Source organism: Grammomys surdaster, unplaced genomic scaffold, assembly GCF_004785775.1.
Source record: "Grammomys surdaster isolate TR1022 unplaced genomic scaffold, NIH_TR_1.0 240, whole genome shotgun sequence".
Lineage (NCBI taxonomy): Eukaryota > Metazoa > Chordata > Mammalia > Rodentia > Muridae > Grammomys > Grammomys surdaster.
Genome location: NW_021604685.1, coordinates 994,196 through 1,001,796, shown reverse-complemented (window position 1 = coordinate 1,001,796; position 7,601 = coordinate 994,196). Strand labels below are relative to the sequence as shown.

General features: G+C 41.4%; 1 pseudogene; it reads left to right on the top strand.

Moving 5' to 3' along the window:
- The first annotated feature begins 4,497 nt into the window (after positions 1-4,497).
- LOC114626851 lies at positions 4,498-5,356 on the top strand (annotated as a pseudogene).
- The last annotated feature ends 2,245 nt before the right edge of the window (positions 5,357-7,601 follow it).

The following is a 7,601-nucleotide window of genomic DNA, read 5'->3' as shown; positions in this document are numbered from 1 at the left end:
CACTGTCAATAGGACAAAACGGCAAAGATCTTTACCAAAAAGATCTTTACCAATCCTACATCTGATAGATTGCTAATATGCAATATATACAAAGAACTCAAGACAACAATATATACAAAGACTCTAGACAACCAAATAACCCTATTCAAAATGGGGTATAGAGCTTAACAAAGAATTTTCAACGGAGGAAACTCGAGTGACTGAGAAGCACCTAAAGAAATGTTCAGTATCCTTAATCGTCAGGGAAATGCAAATCAAAACAACCCTGAGATTCCACCTCACACCAGTCAGAATGGCCAAGATCAAAGACTCAGGTGATAGCAGATGCTGGCGAGGACATGGAGAAAGAGGAACACTCCTCCATTGTTGGTGGGATTGCAAGATGGTGCAACCACTTTGGGAATCAGTCTGGAGGTTCCTCAGAAAATTGGACATAACATTACCTGAGGACTCTACTATACCACTCCTGGGCATATACCCAGAAGATGCTCCAACATATAACAAGGACATATGCTCCACTATGTTCATAGCAGCCTTATTTATAATAGCCAGAAGCTGGAAAGAACCCAGATGTCCTTCAACTGAGGAATGGATACAAAAAATGTGGTACATTTACACAATGGAGTATTACTCAGCTGTTAAAAACAATGAATTCAAGAAATTCTTAGGTAAATGAATGGAACTATAAAATATCATCCTGAGTGAGGTAAGCCAATCACAAAAGAACACACATGGTATTCACTCACTGATTATTGGATATTAGCCCAGAAGCTTGAAATACCCAAGATTCAACTCACAAACCACATGAAACTCATGAAGAAGGAAGACCAAGTGTGGGTGCTTCAGTCCTTCTTAGAAGGTGTAACAAAATACTCAAGGGAGCAAATATGGAGACAAAGTGAGGGACAGAAACTGAAAGAGGGGCCGTCTGAAGACCACTCCACCTGAGTATCTATCCCATGTGCAGTCACCAAAGGTAGATGCTGATGTGGAAGTCAGGAAGTGCATGCTGATAAGAGCCTGATATGGATGTCTCCTCAGAGGTCTTCAAGAGTCTGACATATTCAGAGGCAGATGCTCACAGCTAACCATTGAACTCATCGTGGGGTTCTCAATGGAGGAGTTAGAGTGAGGACTGAAGGAGCTGAAGGGGTTTGCGGCACCATGAGGAGAGCAACAATACCAACCAACCACAGCTCCCAGGGTCTAAACCACCAGCCTGGGAGCACTTAGGGAGGGATCCATGGCTCCAGCTGTATATGTAAGGGAGGATGGCCCTGTCAGGCATAGGTGAGAGAAGAGATCTTTGGTCTCATGAAGGCTGGACACCCCAGTGGATGGGAATTTGAGGGTGAGGAGGTGGGAGTGGGGGGTATGTAGGGGCACATCTGCAGAGAAACAGGATGGGGGTTCCTGGGCGGGGAGCAGGGGGAATGGGGTACGGGGATAGCATATGAAATGTAAATAAAACATCCAATAGAACAAAAGAAAGAAAAGTAATAGACATGAATGTGTAAGTACCTCTATTGTAGGGTTTAAAGAGACCTTTGGTTATTGTTAAAGCCTACGTAACTGTTACCAGTCTAGCCTGCTGTTTAGTGCTGTTAGTAATATTATAAGGAAACTTCCTCATATGTTGTTTCTGCTGTTACTAGGAAACTTTCTCATGCCCAATTTGATTTCACATTCTGATACGTTCTGTGCTTTTGGAAATCAATCACAACAGAAGTCAGTTGGAACTGTTTTGTATATTTAGCCACAATAAGCCTGGACCCTAACCAACTGCCAGGCAGCACTTCCTGGACCTATAAGCTTTTATGGTTTTTGCTTTTATAAGCTACCCCTGGGATAGGCCCCAGTGTAACAGAAACACCTGCCCCAATATAAGAATCTATTTAAAATAAGACCTCCATTTTGAGTAGAGGTCAAGCAAAGTTTAAGTTCTCAAGCTCTCCCTGGGAACTGACATCATACTCACCAGAAAGAGACATGTACGTAGGTAACTGACATCCTAATTGGCAAATTAAGACATGAATATTAGGCAAGGCAAATTCTCTGCCACAGTTGAATATCCCAACCAATAGGAATGGGATAAGTTACAACAAAGACATGTTCCTAAGGAAATCCTTTATCCCTAAATCCTGATTGGTGGAATAACTTGGCACAGGTGTTTACGGATGTCAGACTTATAGGATCTTGACTCAACATCTCAGTTCAGCTCCTGAGTTGATCAGTCCTGGGACATATGCTTAAAAAACTATCCCTGTCGGACTGAGATCAGTGTTCCTGTGGTTTGTGAAGCAAATCCTGGACCCTAACATGTATAATAGATTTACTTTCTCTTGTTGAGGTTTCTTAATTCTGTTTGACAGCTAAAGAAAAAAGAACATAAAACTTTTGATGTGATTCTTAATGTTTTAAAGAAAATATTTCGGGTAATTAAATCATGTGTAAAGCATAATAAAGGAAATTAAAGAGGTGTAAAGTTTCTATATTTCCCTTCAACTGGTAAAATTTCAACACTAATAGACTAATAGTTGAAGTGGAAATTTCTAGTTTCTTTGGAAAGTTAGTTATGTCAAATGATGGTTTGCTGGGGCACACAGATGAAAGGATGTCTTGCTAAAGCAAATACATGAAAGTATGATTCTCTGAAGCAGACACTGGTGAAAGGATATTTGGCTATAGCAAACACATGAAGGGACCCATGATGAAGGAGTATAAATATGACCCCACAGACAGCGGGCAACAGCACTGAGCATTGGTTTGGTTTGCTCTGCCTCACTGTTCTTTGCTTTTTAAAAAATGCATGTATTGATTCATACTTGTAGTAATGTTGCCATTGAGAGAAGCTAGCCCAAGAATTGGTCATGAGGCTCCTTCAGCAGCTTGCTGCTTCTGCAGCCTTACCTCAGGCCAGTTGGTGAATCTGGTGGTTTCTTCAGGACTGAACTACAGCTGTTGGTTCATGCCTTGTCTCTGCTTGCCTAAAGGACTAGACTGTAGTTGTTGGTTTGTGTGTGGTATCTGCCTGCCTAGAGGACTGGTCTGCAGCTGCTGAATTCTATTTGGTGTTTGCTACAGAACTGAGCTGCTGCCCAAGAAGATCGAGCTTGTCCCCAAAGAACTATTGCTGAACAGGTCCAATTACTCATATCCTAATAACTTTTCTTTTCCACTACTTCTGCTGAGTGGTAGGCTAGAGGAGAGGTTGAACCCTTATTAAAAATAGGTTGCAAAAATATGCCTATAATATGTTAAGAATTTAATATTTAGAGTACGGTATGTGGTACCTAGAGCAACTACCAAAACTTTCTGCATTCTATACCTTCATAGAGTATTATTGCAAGTAATGAGACACTTTTAAAGGTCATATATTGTATGATTCTATATATATAACATTCTTAATTACTTATTATCATGCACACATGTGTGCATGTGTAGATATATGTGTGTATGCGTGTATATTCTATAGAGAGAAGAGGGGGAATGAAGAGAACTGATAGAAGGAAAAGAGACAGGATGTTGCAAGAATCTTTCTGGAATAAACACTCTGACACCAATGAAAGAGGAAGAGACCAGATGTCACTAGTGAACCAAAGCCAGGATAGCTCCTGAAAGGTTTTTGTATGAGTTCTGATTTGTATTCTCATTTATTATTTTTTATTTAATTTTTTTATATTCTCATTTTATACTCTAAAACCACAAGTTGGGGTAGTCAAGCAAGCAAGATTTTACAGAAGAGTATGTGGCAGTCAGCAGGTTGTTAAGAGCAACAGCTGATTGTTTCAGCTCTTTCTCCAGGTCATTCTGTTCCGGGTAGAAGTGAAGTCGTGCTTGGCAGATAGGCAGTACAAATAGTGCTTTAAGTAAATCACTAAGTAAATCAGTAACAATTGGTCTTTTATACTTTATTCCATTTCAAGAACAACAGGGTAATGGGAATTGAACAAAGTCAAAAATATATGTGACATATTTGAACAAAAGTGTCATGAAATTCAACACTTTACACACACATATATAGTTATAATATATATTAGGACAAAATTTTAAAACATGATTAGAAAGCAAATCACTGGTTACAAGGGGTTATAGAGAAAAGAGGTAGGACACAGGATGTTTAGGTCAGGTAAACTACTCTGTATGGTATTAACATATCATGAAGTATGTTTGATAATATACAATCTATCCAAAGCCATACGATGTATAATAAATACCAAATGTTAAGTCAAAGCTAAACTACAGACCTTGAGTGATAACTATTTTAAAATGTAGGTTCACCAACAGTAGCAAATGTGTGTTGGGGGAGGGTGTGACAATAGAAAAGGCTATGCATATGTGGGGCAGGAAATGTATGTTATACTTCTTTACGTTGTCATTTTGTTGTGAACCTAAAATGTCTCCAATAAAAATTGTTTAAAAAGATAAGGAAGGGGGGGGGAATTCATGTGGAGGTCAGAGTGAAAGCAGGTGTGAGTGGAAGCAACAGAAGGAGTCATGGCTGCCAAAGTGTTTGAGTCCATCGGTAAGTTCGGCCTGGAGTTAGCAGTTGCAGGAGGCGTGGTGAACTCTGCTCTATATAATATGGATGCTGGACACAGAGCTGTCATCTTTGACCGATTCCATGGCGTACAGGACATTGTGGTAGGGGAAGGGACTCACTTTCTCATCCCTTGGGTATAGAAACCAATTATCTTTGACTGCCGCTCTTGACCACGGAATGTCCCGGTCATCACTGGTAGCCAAGACCTACAGAACGTCAACATCACACTGCGCATCCTCTTCCGGCCAGTGGCCAGCCAGCTCCCTCGTATCTACACCAGCATCTGCGACGACTGTGATGAGCAGGTGCTGCTGTCTATCACCACAGAGATCCTCAAGTCCGTGGTGGCTCGGTTCGATGCTGGAGAATTGATTACCCAGCGAGAGCTGGTCTCCAGGCAGGTGAGCGATGACCTCACAGAGCGAGCAGCAACATTTGGGCTCATCCTGGATGACGTGTCCCTGACACATCTGACCTTCGGGAAGGAGTTGACAGAGTCAGTAGAAGCCAAGCAGGTGGCTCAGCAGGAAGCAGAGACAGCCAGATTCGTGGTGGAAAAGGCTGAGCAGCAGAAGAAGGCAGCCATCATCTCTGCTGAGGGTGACTCCAAGGCAGCTGAACTGATCGACAACTCACTGGCCACCGCTGGGGACGGCCTGATCGAGCTGCGGAAGCTCGAAGCTGCCGAGGACATTGCCTACCAGCGCTCCCTCTCTCGGAACATCACCTACCTGCTGGCTGGCCAGTCCGTGCTCCTCCAGCTTCCCCAGTGAGGCCAACCGGGCCGGCCTCCATCATTCTGAATGATGCCTTCCTTCTGCTCCACTCCAGAAATCACTGTGAAATGTAATGATTGGCTTAAAGTGAAGGAAATAAGAAATAAAGGTAAAATCACTTCACATCTCTAAAAAAAAAAAGATAAGGAAGGAAATGAGGGATGGTAGTGTTATGGAGTAATAAAAATACTTAGTTTCACCCATAGTGAAAGAAATTAAACTTAAAGTAAGATTTCAATTCTCAGCTAGCAAATTAAGATGTTCTGCTTATGATTGAGCATTCAAAACCATATAATTTTTATAGATATTGTCTAATTTCCCAGTTTCTATTCTGGTTGCGTAGAATAGTGACTTTCTCTCAACACTTCTTAACCTAAATGAGATATCAATATCACACTGTGGTGGTTTGAATATGCTTGGCCCATAGGGTGTGGTACTGTTAGGAGGTATGGCTTCATTGGAGTAGATGTGGCCTTGTTGGAGGAAGTATGTCACTGTGGGGGTGGGCTTTAGATGTCTCCTCCTATGTTGAGGCTCCACCCATTGTTGAAAAGACCCTCCTCCTACATGTCTGGAGGTCGGTCTCTCCTAGTTGCCTTCAGATCAAGATGTAGAACTTTAAGCTTCTTCTCCAGCACCATGTCTGCCTGGATGCTGCCATGATGATAATGGACGGGATCTCTGAAACTGTAAGCCAGCCCCAATTAAATGTTGTGTCTTATAAGAGTTTCCTTGAATTAAGCAAACAAACAAAAAAACTTAAAAAAGAGCTTCCTTGATCATGGTGTCTCCACACCAATGGAAATCCAAACTAACACATGCCCCTTCCAAGGATCCGAAATTCTTTGCATGAAGAAGCAGAAAGAATGATAGAATACTGACTTCTGGCCATGACATGGCAGTTACACTCTCAAATTCATAACAGCTGTAATCACCTACTCAAAATTTGCATAAAATTACAGCTTGGCAATGTGTCAATATCTTATCATGAAGCAAGGAGATGCTCATTGGTCATCATCCCTCCCTAAAGATTTATATTCAGTTACTGGCTGCTGAGAGAGAAAGAGACATTTTATTTTGTGATATACCCACAGTTCTCTAGCCAATCATAATGAAGCTCATTAAGTCATTTAAAAAAGGACATGAAAGTTTAAGGGAGACTCATTGGCAAGAAGAAGAAATTACTAGGAGTAGGAATGGGACAAGAGAGGGCAATGAGGGGTGGTGAATATGATTGAAATATCCTGTATACATGTATGCATGACTTTTTTGAGTGTATTGGCTCCAATGCTGAGGGAAGTCTAAAGGCTGGAGGGTGACTTTATTCTTCATTGACTCAGGGTTAAGATGATAGTGCAGCAAGGACCCCTCAGATACAAAAGAGAAGGTCCCTTCTCTCGTGTTATAGGTGTCAAAGAAGTGAAAATTTTTTCTCAAGTCAAGATTTCTAGCTTTATGCTCAGTATTATTCTTTTTTTAATCATAGTAGGCTGCCCTACTAGCTTGCAAAAGTAATAAGCTTTGATTTCATGATTTTGTCAAAGAGAAATGAGACGATACTGGTCACCTCCAATCCTGATCGAAGTGAGCATTGCTGTGGCTACTACTGTCAGATGATCTAAGAGCTGGTTGTAAAGAACTCTCTGGAATATCCTAGAAGCCCTACCTCTAAAGCCATTTCTGCAGCTTGCTGCCCTCATGATGTGGTGTTCTCCCTGCCCCTTCTTCACTTTTCCAGAAAAGTCTTGCTTCAGCCTTAAGTATGCTAAGATACTAAAATTGATTTTACTCTCCACTCACCCTGTGAGGCTGGTCAATATCCTTTCCACAAATCTAATATTGCCTCTTCTCAAGTTCTTCTTGATCCTGCAACAACCTCACTCCCAAGATAAGTCTCTTCCCCTGTGTTCTTCCATCCAATTGGCAAATCAGGGGTGAGGAAGGAGCAGCAGAAGTCAGGAGGTAAGTTGTGGGGCCCATGGCATTCAGCCAAGTGACAAGCAACCTTCTCTATCTTCCTTATCCAAAGACATTTGGATTGTAGGAAAGAGAACGTCAAGTCAGTGTCTTCTTATAAGATGACAGATACTTTCTCTGACTTAGAAGATGGCACTACAAATGTTTCCTGTTTTCTAGCAAAGACTTTCATAGAACATTGGTCAGTGCAACCATCCCCCAAAAAAATATTAAGAGAAGAATAAAGCCTTAGAAAAACAAGAGTAAATGTTTGGGAAAGAGATCAATCTCTCTCTCTCTCTCTCTCTCTCTCTCTCTCTCTCTCT